At 32.7% G+C, this 14,042-nt stretch overlaps 1 protein-coding gene across 1 annotated transcript in view; it reads right to left on the bottom strand.

The window, feature by feature from the left end:
• LOC114338616 (voltage-dependent anion-selective channel) overlaps positions 1 to 10,594 on the bottom strand; it is a 61,352-nt gene extending 50,758 nt beyond the window's left edge. Inside the window, exon 1 of the mRNA XM_028289216.1 lies at positions 10,363 to 10,594. The gene's annotated coding sequence lies outside the window, so the exon portion shown is untranslated. The remainder of the gene's footprint in view (positions 1 to 10,362) is intronic.
• Between the last annotated feature and the right edge of the window lie 3,448 nt (positions 10,595 to 14,042).

The following is a 14,042-nucleotide window of genomic DNA, read 5'->3' as shown; positions in this document are numbered from 1 at the left end:
TTAGCGGAACCGAATATCAAAATTATTTTGCACATCATATTTGAAACATTATTTCATTAACATCTCATTTTGGTTGGTAAAAAATATATTAATTTGTCTGGACTAAATTACGGTTCTTTTGATATCCTATAAGACTTGGGTATTTACACAATGTTGGCAAACTGAATTTTGTTATATTCGTTTAAATTTTCTAACCGATTTCCTCACGTACTATAACCACCTATCCTATAACTCCCATATTATGAAAAATATTGAGATACGTCGCTTTTAAAATGAACGAAACGTATATTGAATAATCAATAAACACATAGTTTAACTGTTTACTATCGAATAAACGACAATATATTCCAATACCATGTTTGTTCTTCCGCGATTATCTATGAGCTTTGAGTACAATTACCTTTGGAGCTAATTTTAGAATAGTCTCCTGGTTAAGAACATTAAAATAAATCGGTAGACTGGCGAAACGACGAGATTACTCAAATGCCCGAGTTTCTAAATTTAAAACAAGAAATAGGAAGGGTTGAAATGTTGGTAATTAGTGATAAATTTGTCAATCGCAAAATTACAAACAATACAATCACAATAACTTGGATCGTTTTTAGATTTTCGATGCTTAATCAATGTCACGAAGCAACAGATAATAATGAAGCAATAAATATTGAAAAATATCCAAAAAAATTGAATACAAGAGATGATGCCCGAAGTCTTTCAACTGCATGAAAATTAACTCTACGAAGAAACTTAGAATTCAAACACGCAACTAAACTGGCAATAAAGGTTAATTTATCTTAATCGCGTGATATGAAAAGCAGTGGCTAGTTTATAATAGTACAACGGAACGGGCGACAACAGGGACGTGTGGCGTCTATTGTTCTACGGCTCGTGCCGTCGGCCCGTAAACCCTTTTTACAGCTGCGTTATTCTTCATCTAAAATTTTTTAAATATTTAAAATAGAGAGTAACCGTTCGGAGCATCGGTATGGAGTTCATTCTTACAATCATGGCTTTTAGTTTCATTCCTATTGGTTCGAATTTCATTATCTTAATTTCATCCCCCCATTTTTAACCCTATCTACAGTTGCGTCAATCTTAATCTTAAAATTTTTCTGTGCAAAAAAATTATTTTTAAATGTTGGCAAAAACAAAAAAAAAACAGGTTTTTTTGGTTTAAACCAGGTTTATTTTAAAAAAATTAATAAAGTATTTTATAAAATAATAGTATTAAACAATGAAAAAAATGACTTTTATTTTTATTTACACACACAAAAAATTATTATAACAAAAAACCCTCTTCAAACGTAATAATATTCAAAATAACAAGTTCGAAAGTAAAAAAAAATGAATTATTTTTATCTTAATTTTCTTCATTTGTGGCAACTGTATTAAAAACTTTAAATAAAAACACCAGTTTGGAGGCTCAATAAAAAAACCAGGTTATTTAAACTGTAGGCATACTCAATTCGGTGAGCATAACACAAACAGAGAAGACATTCAATTATATGACCACTTCCCATTTCTAGAATCACCAACAAAGAAATTAATCATTTCTAGAATCACCAACAAAGAATCATCAATTCCGAATCATATCCTAGTTGCTATACCTCATTTTTAAACTAGGAGTATAATTCAAAACAAGAATAAAAAACCGCTAAACGCCGTAAAAATGAGTGGCGCATAAAATATTCCAGCTACAAAAGATCTGATATGAATATTACGTGGCGCGAAAATGGATTTTCATTTGATGCAAAACAAAATTCTAGTTTTATTTTAAAAGATTTTTCCATAATATTTGCTAAATTTGAAGTAAACGCGCCACAAAAGAGTAACTTTGATACAGTTTGAATTTTGAAACTCTTTTGTGGCGCGTTTACTTCAAATTTAGCAAATATTATGGAAAAATCTTTTAAAATAAAACTAGAATTTTGTTTTGCATCAAATGAAAATCCATTTTCGCGCCACGTAATATTCATATCAGATCTTTTGTAGCTGGAATATTTTATGCGCCACTCATTTTTACGGCGTTTAGCGGTTTTTTATTCTTGTATCAGGAGTTTTTCAAAGTTATTTATAAATTAAATGTATGAAGTTGAATGCAATGTTCCTCTATTACACGTCAAGCTTTATAAATGGTCACCTTTGTTGCATTATCTTCCAAATGATCTAGTGTCCATCGAATGTACACTAGATTTTTTTTTATTCGAAATAGATTGAAAAAAAAAATTGAGATGACCGGTAAATGAAGTCGGATTGCCCGTTGCCAGATCAAATTTAGCGTCGTAACCACTACAACTACATAAACCATTTCGGGAATAATCGTTAATTGGATTATACTTTTGTAGCTTAATAACTTCTAAACGGCTTAACCGATTTTGATCAGTAAACATGAGTTTAAAACCTATTGACCAGTAGTATCTGATGGATCTAAGGTCAGGTATGATAATTGAAGCTATTACAGGAATTATTGAGCTTGAGAAACCGTTTTTCCCACAGGAAATAGATTTTATCATACTTATGAAGCCTATAACCTAAAAAATTCAAATTTTCCGGGATATGAGGTATACACCATTAAATTCGTCTGGAGTCCTTCTATAAACGCTAAGTTATTGGCGCAATTCGTAGGTTGAAATGTTGAGTAATTGTCGAAAAACCAAAATTTTCAAAGTTTAGTTTTTCAGTTTTTCGGCTATACTGAGCTGTGTATATGTCTGATCCTGACGGCTTAGACACCATTTGAAAGCTTAAGTCAACACTATTAATTTGATGTATTTGCGGTTCTCCTGGCTCTTCTTGATCCGAATATATATACCCCCAAACATATGCCGTTTTGTACTTACCAAGTCCTATAGCTGGCTTATGGGTGGTCAAAAGTCACAAACTACACCGGTTCTAAATCGGCCCTGACCCCCTCTTCAAACACAGAGGAAAAATATCAAATCGGTTTAACTTTCAAACACACATACATATATATCCACAAACATTTTCCCTTTTTTAAATAAAAATTAAGTCATATTTCTAAGCTCTATAACTTTTGAATGTTATAACCAATTTTCAAAATTAGACATGCGTTGGAAAGGCAATGATCAGTACTGTTAGAAGCCGCAAAGGTCGGACTTAAATTTTCGAAGTTTTTGGGAGTTTTGGGGACCAGAACGAAAAACAGACCCTAAATAGGAAGGGCCGTAAAATCGACACCCTTGGACCAAAATGGATGGTTGACATATGAATGGGTGAGTCTTTTTCTGAACTTGAAGATGGGAGTTGGCACAATTTTCAATTCAGTCAGATTTAGAAAATTGAAAATTTCGTGTATATAATAGTGTTGCGTGTAGGGGGGTGTATTTCTGCGCCACTGGCGAGAACTGCCGTTCTCTGGTAATTTTTTCGATATAAAACTAACAGCTTCGCTAACCAATAAATCGAAAACTATTAATTTTATCAAAAAAATGTATAATGAACATTTTTTGCTTATAATTAATATTTTTACCAGCATTTGCGGTCAAAATATAATAAAAAATTTCCACCCTCAAGATGAGGTGGCAACCACCCCATGGTAAAAGCGTCTTTCGGCATCATATAGATTTTGGATCCACTTGGACTATCCACTACTTATTGTCAAATTTTCAAGCAAATCTATCCATTCTGTAAAAATTGCGAAGTGAAAAATTTCAGTTCCTGGACTAATTATACTTTTGGACCTCTATAACTTCTGAACGGTTTACCTGATGTTGATCACTAAACATGAATTTGAAACGTATTGACAAGTAGTATCTGACGCATCCAAGATCGAGTATGATAACTGAACGTATTACAGGAATTATTGAGCTTGAAAAACCGTTTTTCCCATAAGAAATAGATTTGATTATACTTATGAAGCCTATAACTTAAAAATTCGAATTTTCCCAGATATGAGGTATACACCGTTAGACGCGTCCTGAGTTCTTCTACAAACGCTCAGTTATTGGCGCAATTCGTAGGTTGAAATTTTGAGTAATTGTCGAAAAACCAAAATTTTCAAAGTTGAATCTTTCAGTTTTTTGGCCATGGTGAGCAGTGTGTATGTCTCAGCTTGATCGCTTAGACGCCATTTGAAAGCTTAACTCAACCCTATTGATTTGGTGTATTTGCGGTTTTCCTGTCTTTCCTTGAACCTAAGATATATACGCCCAAAAAATATGCTATTTTGTATCTACCTAGTCCTCTAGCTGGCTTACGGGTAGTCAGAAGTCAAAAATTAGACCGGTTCTGAATCGGCCCTCACACCTTCTTGAAACACAGAAAAAAAATTCAGATCGGTGTAACTTTTCCACACACATACATACATACATACATACATACATACATATCCACAAACATTTTCCATTTTTTAAATAAAAATTGAGTCATATTTCTGAGCTCGATAACTTTTGAATGGTATAACCGATTTTCAAAATTAAACATGCGTTGGAAAGGTAATGATCTGTGCTATCAGAAGCCGCAAAGGTCGAGCTTAAATTTTTGAAATTTTTGGGAGTTTTGGGGACGAGAACGAAAAACAGGCCTTAAATGGGAAGGGCCGTAAAATCCACACCCTTGGACCAAAATGGAGAGGTAACATATGGATGGACGAGTCTTTTCCTAAACTTTAAGATGGGATTTGGCCCAATTTTCAATTCAGTCAGGTTTAGAAAATCGAAAATTTCGTGTATATATAGTGTCGCTTGTAGGGGTGTTGTGCGCCACTGGTGAGAACTGTCGTTCTCTGTGGATTACCGCGCCATAATGCTTATTTGTAATTGGTCCAACCTCAAGCAAGTTTACTCCACTAAATTATGAAATTTTGACACTGTTGGCATTAAAAATATTTGTAGGTTAACTAAGTTATATCAGCCATTATTTGTGTTTTCTGCGTTATTCCTCTAATTTTTAGTCTGCATTTATATAAATACAATTGTTTTAAAGCTCTTTAGCGACATATTAGTGTAATACATAATATTTATAGATTAGATAATAGTGTAACAATATTTATAGATTACTGGCGAAGGCCGACATGATCAACCAAAAAAGAAGTTGAATCTGGTGATTTTTCTAGTGGCATTATTGGATATGAATCTGTCTTTTGAGTTTACTCCTCCTATGGTTCGTTTTTAAACCAGGAGGCGTAAACTAAAAAGACAGATTCACACCCAAGAAAGTCACTTGAAAAATCACCAAATACATATTACATATTTTTATCTTAACGGCCTTCGACGGTAATTCATGCATATTATATTATACTAATATGCCGCTAAAGAGTTCTAAAAACAACTTTTTTATATAAAAGTATACTGAAAATCTACTAATTAAAGGAATAACGCAGAAAACACAAAAAATCGCTGATATAACTTAACACGTTAATCGCCCAAATGAAGTGAAAAATATCCCACCCCCAGGCCCAACTTAGTTTTTCTAGTAAATCATTAGGTTTTTACACTGGATATTATGCACTGGCTGTTATAAAGTGCTAGGTTAACAAAATTCTCTAAAAATGTATTTTGAAAATGACACCCTACTTATGGGTTTCAGATCCTCTGACGACCGAGCGCCGCGAAACCCGAATATCGGTTGTCATTTTTTTCGAGTTCTAACAAGTCGAAGTTCTAACAATTGCAGATGTTTTATTTAGTCTACAATCCATTCGTTGAAACTTGTCGGTACTTTAAAGAAAAGTAGAAAAAACAATCCAAAGGATGTAGAGGCCCAAAAATTAAATAAAGGACACATTTACGCAAAGGAAAGTAATACTGGGGTAGGTGTTTTAAAATGGCAGGATAAACGTGATATTCTTTGTCTAAGCTCTATTCATACTGACACAACCACTAAATATACAAGAAGAGGAACAGACCTAGAAAATCCATCTCTTATAGTTGACTATAATTATTCATGTAAGTCATTCATAGATCTATCCGATCAGTTGAAATCATATTCTTCCCCTTTGCGTAAAGGGATTAAGTGGTATAGAAAACTTGCATTTGAAATATTACTTGGCTTAACAGTAGTAAACATTTTTATAATATACAAAACGGTGACAAATGCCAAAATATCAATAACGGATTTTAGACAGAGCATTGCTCTAAGTATGTTACAAATCGATGAAGTACATGTCCGGAAAGTGCCGGAAAATTGTAACAGAAAGCATATTTCACATGAAGTTGCTTCAAAAGATCGTCGAAAATGTGTAAATGTTACGCGAAAATAAGCGTTGAAGAAGGCAGAAAAACCGCTCAGAAGAAGGGACCAGAATCTAAATTTTCATGTGATGCATGTAATAAGTTTTATTGTTTGTTATGTTTTTTTGATGTTCAACATTATTCTGTATAATTAATAAAAACTGTTTTTATTATTTAATTAAAATAAAAATATTTTTTCATAAATCCTTATAACTTTTTTGAAAAATTTTTAATCATAGTAAACACATAAAAAGTGCTGAGCTCATTCACTAGTATTGCCTGCCAGGCCCTTCTGTAAAAACTTTCATATAGATAAATGCGTTTCGAAGCACTGCAGTTGGGTTACAGGCTTTGATGTTAACGCTAGTAGTGAAGGTTGCCCTATGGGTGTCGGGGCGTATTCGACCACAGGATCTGAAACCCAAATGTCGGGTGTCATGGCGATTAACGTGTTAATTAACCTATAAACTGATAGAAGTGTCAACATTTCATAAATGTCATTAGTGTCAAAATATCATAGCAGTGGAGTAAACAGAGACATGTTAACCGTAGACAAGGCATACTGAGCAAAAAAGCGTAACGCTCGCATTGACATATTAAGCGCAGACAAGGCATACTCACCAAAAACGTGTAACGTGGAAACGGCATGGAAACAGTAGATCGGAGTTCTATCTATCTCTTTTAATCAAGCGATCCCGCGCATGTGACAGACAAAGATGGCTAGGCACTCAATCCTATGTTGGCGTTACACCTCGATGCATTGAGAGGCATATGACTAGCCCGGTCTATCCTTAACATGTCTCTGAACTCGGTGTCTATCTATCTCTTTTTATTAAGCGATACCGCTCATATGACGGACAAAGATGGCTAGACCACTAAAAATGAATATTGACCAATGGCGTCCTTGATATCGGTGTTAAACCCTGATGCATTGAGTGGCATATGACTAGCCCGGTCTATGGTTAACATGTCTCTGGGAGTAAACTTGCATGAGGTTGGACCAATAGAGCTTCTGTCATATGTCGTATAATCCGTGTATATTAATATTATACACAGATTATACAACATATGACAGAAGCTTGAAACAAATGACAATCGATGAAAAGCCCTATTACAAACAAGCATTACAGTGTGGTAAATTTAAATTACTCCTCTTGGTTTAAAAACAGACCATAGCTTAAAAACAGGGTATAGTAACATTTTAAGAAAATTCGAGGACAGATGCAGCAGTCTCAAAACAATTTGATATTATTCTCTACAAAAAACTAACATTTTAAGAAGATTAAAGGACAGATACAGCAGTCTCTAAAACAATTTGATATTATTCTTCACAAAAAACTTCGAAAAATCATAACCGAAAATCTCAGTTTATTAGGTGAACTTGATATAACTGAAAGTATTGCAAACAGGACGATATAAATTGGGAATCTCATAAGATAGAGTTGCTTTTTTGCAACTTATAGTCCTTGTTTAAAAACTTTTTCTTACATGTTTTGAAGAAATGTATCTTTAGTAGATAAGCCATTTTTACAGTTGTAGTAGTTGGTGGCTCCAATATTTCTGCTAGGCTTTCTTCTTCTTCTTGTACTGCATCACATATTTCCTCATCAGTCATAATTCGTGGTTTTTTCAATTCAATCTCTCCAAACTAAGAATTTAAATCTTCACTTGCTTTGAATCCTCTTTCAGATCAATTTTGAAACCAATCACCAATAGCTATACAATGTGCGCCAAAATTAATGCATCATTTTAAAAATTCTGGTAAATCCCATAATTTTATTGTTTAGACTTTTGTGATAATATAATATTATTGGTATCTTCAGTATACTGTAAACTGGAAAGAATGGTAAAAAATGCTGATGTTTTTATCATTTTTTGTAAACAAATTAAAAACATGCTAGTTGTGCTTCATATTAATTCCAATTTATTTGGGTTAGAATGTTGAGCTGCATGTTCAAAGGCGTTTTTCAAGCTTCATAAGTGATTTTTCCTTTAAAATGAAGCACCAGCAGCAGAAAAATCGAAATTTGTCATAAAGTGACTGTATCAACAGTTAAGTTGAAATCTCTGAACAGTTTAATGTCACTCAGTCAACTATTTCAAGAGTCTTAACACGTTTTACTGTTATTGGAAGTAGCTCAAGAAGACCCGGTCAAGGCAGTAGAAGTGTTACAACTCCTAATCAAAATCAGTTGTTACACTTTGTACACTGAGACAAAGGTCGACTACCAGTATTTCTCTACAAAATGAATTTTTGGATTATAACTTTAGGATCAGTCAAAATACTATAAAGAGAAGACTTGTCACAAATAACCTGATCCCTGGAAGGGCACCCACTGGTCCATTATTGACCAGAGACCATAAAAGGCAAAGAGCATTTTGGTTGTGAACATGTTGTTTGGAATAATAACGGTCAGGGAAGAATATTGTTCACTGATTAATCCAGGCACTGTCTTTTTGCTGATGATATGAGTAACAGAGTGTACAGAAGGCCTGGAGAACAGTATGCACAGTGTAACACTGTAGGGACTGTACAGTATGGTAGCGACTCAGTAATGGTGTGAGATGGGATTAATTTGGTGGCATGTATGGAGTTAGAATACATCATGGCGGCTTACATCACACAGGTATATTACAGACATTTTAAAAGAGCATATCGTGCCATTTGCACTATTTATTGGGGATAATTTCATGCTCATGCAATATAGTGCCAGGCCACACATTGTAAGAATTGTGCAGCAATATCGTCAGGAGGTTAGGATTCCTGCCATGGTTTAGTCTGGGAGAAGTCTCGATCTCAACCCAATAGAACATGTTTGGGACATCGTAGGGAGACAATTATGACAACTACCTAACGCACACCAACCCATTAGATCAACTGTTTTAAGATTAGTTGAAATTTGGAAGTTGTTTGGAAATTTTTAATTTGATAGTTGAAAATGGTAATTTTCAGTATGAGAGATTGTTGTCAAGCAGCAATAAATGCCAGAGGAGGCAGTACTCGCTACTAGTTTATTTTTTTTTAACTTTAATTTTTAGGTAACTCCGTAGTTTATTTATGTTAGACAGCTTGGCAGACCAGATGTGAATGTATAAAAAATGCAGTAATTCATGAAAGGTGTGTTATCGGAATTATTTAGACAGTCTTGAAACGAAGAGGCGGGTCAGCAAGAACATGGAACAGGGATATTGGAAAGGCTTGTGAAAAAAGAAATATTGAGTGGAGAGAGAGAGACTAGCCCCTGAGCGAAATGCACTTAACACCTTAAGGTACAAGAGGATGGCTTAAATAAGTAAGCTTTTATAATGATGGCAATTTGTGCTGAAGAAAAAACCCTCCCATTATACCATAATATTATGATCCATATAACATAACTATTTGGGATTCACATATTTAATATTTCTACAAACAGGAATTGTATAATCTCAACAGGTAATATAAAATCAAAGGATTTTACTTCAAAAAATAATTGTATGACATTACTAGGAAATCCACTGACTTTCTCCAAGGAAATCTAAAACTAGTTCCTTGGTATTGTAGAATAAAATTTCAAAAAATTATTATGTACATTTAAATGAACAAAATGTAAATTGGATTAAAATCCTGAACTCAATGAACTTGACAATGAATAAGACTCTGGCTTTGGCAAGGAAAGGGATATTTATTTTTAAATAGATCGTCAGTCAAAAAATAGTGCTACGCTTCCTCCATCTTCAGGGATCCTCTGAAAATCCGTAAAATATCCCAAAATAACGGTACCGCCTGCCTGCACTAGTTTTATGATCTTAGGTCACGCCATGTCACAAGGTATGGCAACATGGCCGCAATTTGTTAAAACAAATGAAAATTGCAATGATTTAAAGAACAATAAAATTACAAAACAGGTGCATAATATTAATATTGTTACATTTTGTAGTTGTAATATGCTACATTACAAACATTACACAAGGAACAAATCGATGGATCATTCATAAATTACATAACTCAGTCAAATCATATATTCGTAAATTAAACTATTCAAAATTCCCTCATATAAACGTCTTACGAGTTAAAAAACAACTGAATATTAAACAAGAGCCTATCATGCAACGTTTTGATTATTTTTAACCATTTTGACTGGCAAGCACCGGTTACTACGATTTACTTTAACATAATTTTAAAGCTCATACTCACGTATTATTAATATGTAAAATAAATATATCTCACTAATTTAGAATTTACAAAAATACTTTTTAAAATACTTCGACAATGTAATTCAACTTTTTTTAAGTCACAATTTTTGCACAGAAGGTAACGAGGACGTGACCACAACGTGTGTCTGTTCTTTCACAGTTTGTTCTTGTTCTTGTTCTGTCTGTCTGTCTGTCGTGCGTGAGTTTTTTTCCTTCTCTTTCTCTGCTGTCTATCTCTGTTCTTGATTGAGTAATTTGCGGACGTACGTTACAATGTTGCCTAATAGTGTAGTAAATAACATATTTCAAAGAAATTGGCCAATAATAGGTTAAGGGCAGGTTGTTCCAACGCTAATCAAAAATGGAATCAACTAACTGGTCATTACATTATCAAATATTTAATTACTGTCACCAACTGTCAATGTCAAATTTGTTTGGGTTGCTGAAAACATAATTGATTACAATTATGAGATTTATGATTTATTAATCAATTATGTTAATATAATTGTTATGATAATTAATAATTAATTATTCAATCAATTATGTTAATTATCATAATGATAATAATTAACATAATTGATTACAATCAACTGATTGGCGTACGAATGAGGGGTGTTGTTATTTGATCGTTGTTAAGGGGACTTAATTATAATCAACTTCTTGATTGGCGTTCGAACAACCGGCCCTAAGAAAAATTATTTACATATGAACAAAAGAAGGAATAGAAAGTGAAAATCAAGATAAATTTAAGCTGGAAAGAAGAGCAAAGTAAAAAAATGAAAAGTAGAAAGAAGAGTAGTATATATTAAATAAATTTTAAGCTGAATTAAAAAAACGGATTAAAAATAGACTATAGAAGAGCAGAATTGGAGAATAATGGGTATAAAAGGAAAAAAGAAATATAAATCAGATAAATATCAAGAATTCCAAAATAATATGAGAAAAAGGAAAGATAGAACCGGGAAACTAAAGTAGAACCCAAAAAGGACATGCAAAAAAAAATTATTAGTCAAAAATACAAAAATATATGAAGAATAATAAACAAACCAAATAATTTGTAATAAAACTAATACAAAAAATTCTGTAGAATTAGTGAAATTAGTCACAAAAAAGAAAATAAGCAAGAAGGACGGAAAATATGAAATCTATGGAAAAATGGTAGAGCAACATTTCGGATGAGATAAAGACTTAAGAGCGTAGGCGCAAAATTTCGGGCCAGTGCTTTTTAAATGCATTCATTTCTTTAGAATCCTGAGAAAACTAATAATTATTTTTGAAAAATTTAAACGCAGAATAATGAACGGACACATTATTACCGAGGGAAGATAAAGACCCTACAAACTTCCATAATGTTTATTTTAATCAGTTACAGTGCATGGTGAAAAAAGAGAAAATTTAGTGTGATTTTTAATTCCAAATATCTCATTCAAAAGAACCTTTTTGTTTATTCTAAGGGACAGATATTTATTAGATTTCTCAGTGTTGTTCTGAAGCTATTTCCTTGTGGCATTTTTATAATCAACTATTTATAATGGGAAATAAGCCACAATTTTACCAAAAAAAGATTTTATTAACGTTTCGAAGCCCAAATCGGGTTTCGTTGTCAAAATACAAAATACTACTAAAATAAACAAAAATGTTGTTGCTAAGTAAAAAAATTCTTCTGATAATTTATTTAGTCTGACTCATTTATATTGGAAATTCAGACGTATATTATACATTTTAAAGTAGAAGACTTTAAAATGATATCGTCAATATTTATGAGTTGCGTTCCTGGGACGACTTTATTATAAAAGATAGTTCATTCGATTACATGAAATCAATCCCAACTCAAGAATATCTGTCACAAAAAATATCAGAGCATGTGATCTGTCTTTAAAAAGACAACCAAATGCAACGATGACAGTAAAATTCTCGCGTTAGAGATTCCATAGTAAATCACTATTTCAATCACGAGCGTCGCCTCTTTATATTTTTTATATTCACCCCTACCCCCACACCTTTGTCGGCCACGCAGCGTTCCGCCCCTAGAGATTTTACTTAGTGACGTCATGACCGACTTATTTCCAAATTTTGGTGCACAATCTCGATCATGAGCGTCACAAAAAAAATAATAAAAACCGCAACTTTGACCCCTTATAACTACCCTCGTCCCCCACTCTGGTTTCCGGCCGTTGCGCGTTGGGGAAAGTCATGTACTGTACACAACTAATTCAACATATCCCGGTATAGTTTTTCCATATTACTTATCACTCACAAAATCCGCTTCTATCTCTCCGACTAATATATACTATTACCACCTAAATACAGATTTTAGAAAGTACAGTACCTATTCTTATTGTATCAGTAGAATTTTAATCCATATTTGAGTGTCATATATATGCAGCAGCTTAACTTATTAAATTTCCTTAAGGTAGAGAATATGCAATTTGCAATTTTTTTTTTAAATTTTGCAATAGATTGTTACTGCTTTTTGTCTCACTTCATTATAATTTATTTATATTGACAATTTATATAATTTTAGTAAATAGTCTAAGAGCTAGTGAACCCTCCGACTAACGGTCGTCCTGTAAGGCTAGAAATTTGTATAGTGATAATTCATAGCACACCAAGGCTAAAAACCATGACCTGGCAGGCATCATCCGTACACGTGTATCTACCAGGTGAATGGAAAAGTGCAAATTTAGGGGGTAAAATAAACTTTCTCCTGTAAAGTTTAAATTTAAGTATGTGTTTGAGTAAGTCATTTAGAAGAAATGGGTACAATGACAGGCGATTCTGAAGATCATAAGACCTTGCCAGGCGATGGGAAAGATTATGGGTTTTTCCTAAAATTATTTTTTTTGCATCGAACAAAGTTTTTGTAGGTTTTTTGAATCATTCCAAACAGAAAAGGTCTTTGGTGATTTTTCTCTTAGGTTAAAAGTTTTTGACATATAACCGATTAAAAATTTTAAAAATTGCGAAATCGGCCATTTTTAACCCTAAATCGGACATTTAACTAAAAATTTCAATGTTGCCAGGGTAGGTAGATATTCTTTAAACATTGATTGATGAAATCCCGAAGAGTTTTTTGCAATACAATATCGAAAACCCCTTTGTTTTTTAATTGCTAATCAAGCGGGCGCGACACTGTAGTATAAGTGAGGACGTTTGAGTTTGCATAAATTCATTATCTCGAGAAAGGGCAAATTCAAAGAGAAATCCTCAGACAGGTCGATTTTTATTCTTAAATTAGGACTTTTTGGCATATATATATATATATATATATATATATATATATATATATATATATATATATATATATAGATATATATATATATATATATATATATATATATATATATATATATATATATAGATTATAGATTATAGTTTTGTTTTGGGGTTGCAGTCATTTATTTTTTAGGGGCAGGATAAGTAAAACTCTGTGTTATTACCTAGCTTTCGCAAAATTTATTTGCTTCTTCAGGGTAAGCTGAAATGAGTATATTATAAATACAATGAAATTAAGTTAAAATACATTGTATAAAAAATAATAAAAAAGACTTACAACTTGAGGTTATTCCTAAACATTTTCACAAAACATAGTATACATATAATTGTGAAAATGTTTAGGAATAACCTCAAGTTGTAAGTCTTTTTTGTTATTTTTTATACAATGTATTTTAACTTAATTTC

This window comes from Diabrotica virgifera, chromosome 7 (assembly GCF_917563875.1).
Source record: "Diabrotica virgifera virgifera chromosome 7, PGI_DIABVI_V3a".
NCBI lineage: Eukaryota > Metazoa > Arthropoda > Insecta > Coleoptera > Chrysomelidae > Diabrotica > Diabrotica virgifera.
This window is presented reverse-complemented; position numbering and strand designations above follow the sequence as displayed.